Consider the following 2,175-nt stretch of genomic DNA (forward strand, 5'->3'; position numbering starts at 1 on the left):
CCCCCCAGACTCCCCCCCCGATAAGTTACAACTCCCCTCATAGACCAAGAGGCACGCACTGCGTTGGCGCGTTTTCGTTCATGTGTGCACTCTTCATGCACATGCATAGATAGTTCTGGCACTGTTTGTGAACAAAGAGTAAATCCGACCAAGCAAAGGCCCAAAGCAAGCAACCGCATAGCAAATCAAAGGCCGTCACCCGCCCGCCACTGCAAACCACAGCACACTAGGACTCTACCGGTTCATCATGTTCCGGCCCCTGCTGCTGCTGTCCAGCCACTTCCTCAGTGCGTCAAGGAACGGGAACGTGCCCAGGTCGAACAGGTCCTGGGTAAACATCCGCACACACAATGCTAGGTGCTCGTCCAGGCGGTTGCGGGTGGGGTCCTGCAAGTACCCCATGGCCGAGAACCGCCGCTCATCCTCCACCGACCCCGGCACCATCACTAACACCAGCTGGGCCAAAGCCGAATACTCCGTTAAGCCGCCGGCGAGGATCGCACAGTTGCCGATGGCCTGCCACACCCGTGCTGTGGGTGTGTCATCGAGCAGCACCCGGTGCTCACGCTTGGATGTGGGCGCGTCTGGGTCCACTGCTGCCGCCTGCTGCCTCTGTCGCTCGGTCTGCTCTCGCGCCCGCCTGAGGAGCTGCTGTGCAGCAAGCTGATTCATGCTGGAGGCGAACAAGTTCGCCTGCCGGTCCAGCAAGGCGCTGTCCAGCATTGGTGGCACCTTGCTGGAGTTGGCGCCCACCCGCTCACGGCAGTAGTAGTCCTTGAGGATCTTCAGCTTCGCCTTGAAGTCGGCTGCCGTGGGCCTGTTCTCCCAGTACTCACTGTAGACAATCGACGCCGCCTCCAGCAGTGGATGTGGGGGAAACCGCGAAGACAGCTCACCTATCAGCTCCTCCGCGGCTGACATGTCTGCCTGCACCGACTTCACGACCTGGGCCAGGCGGTCCGGTGTCAAAGGCGGTGGTGTGCGGTCTCGGCCAGTGCGAGGAGGATCAGCGGTGAAGGGGTAGAAGCCGCTGCTGCCACACATCAGTCCGATCCGCTCCTCCCCCGGCGTGTCGGGATTGAACACCCAGGCGGTGCCCTTGATGTGTCCATCGACTGACAGCAGCTCCTTGAAGTCCCCAAACTCCACGGTGGTGTAGCGGGTCTCCGGCCTGAGGTACATGCCGCGCAGCCGATCCTTGGTGCGCTGAAGCGCCTTGGCCAGCTCACCAATATACAGCCCACGGCTCTGGCAAAGCTTGATGAACATGTCGATGGTGACCAGGGCGGACATCAGCGCGTGCATTGAGACATACAGGCGTGCGTCCCGTAGTGTGTTATACAGCTTCTCCTCCTCCTCACAGAACAGCGGCAGCAGCGCTGGGTACTCCGCCAGTAGGGAGGCTGCCGGCTTTCGTGCACAGATCCACCTTGTTTTTACAATGCGCTTCAGCCGGTTGCCATCCGTTCCTGCAGCCTTGGCCACATCCTTGAACATGCTCACACGCTTAGCACTGCCCGAGAAGTAGTTGTAAACGTCCTTGATGACGCTCACAATCATCTTGATGACCGGGGCTTTTTCCAGCACGGCAATGGCGAGGTTTGTGCGGTGTGCCATGCAGTGGATGCTCAGCAGGAACGGTGCGGTCTGGCTGAGCCTTGCTGACACCCCATTATGCACACCCGTCATCACGCTTGCACCGTCAGTGCTGACCGCTACGAGCTTGCGCGCCAAATCCTCCTCCCCGAGGTTGCCCTCCACGTTCAGTGTATCCAGCACCAACTGCGTGATGTTCTCAGCGTCTGGTGCGCCCCGTACATGCGCCAACTGCGGGGATGCAGGGATGTCCCATGTACTTAAAGTGGACACAAGTTCAGAAGATAGGAACTTGTGAGGAATGATGTTACAACTTGTGGAGAACAAGACAAATGCGGCAAACTCCCAGTCCCGGCAGCCTGTCCACCCGTTAAAACTCACATCGATCAGGAGCGGCAACCGGCTCCACTGCGCATCCATGACGTACACGTGCAGGGAGAGGCGCGAATTCTTGTCGATGCCCACGCACTCGTCCATGCTCAGCGAAATGAATCGCGCGCTCCGCACAAGCTCCCGGACCTTGTCCATCAGTACCCCGTCAAGCGCCTCAGCGAGGTTCCAGGCTGAGAAGCCGCTCCA

This window comes from Volvox carteri (assembly GCF_000143455.1).
Source record: "Volvox carteri f. nagariensis unplaced genomic scaffold VOLCAscaffold_1, whole genome shotgun sequence".
NCBI classification, from domain to species: Eukaryota; Viridiplantae; Chlorophyta; class Chlorophyceae; order Chlamydomonadales; family Volvocaceae; genus Volvox; species Volvox carteri.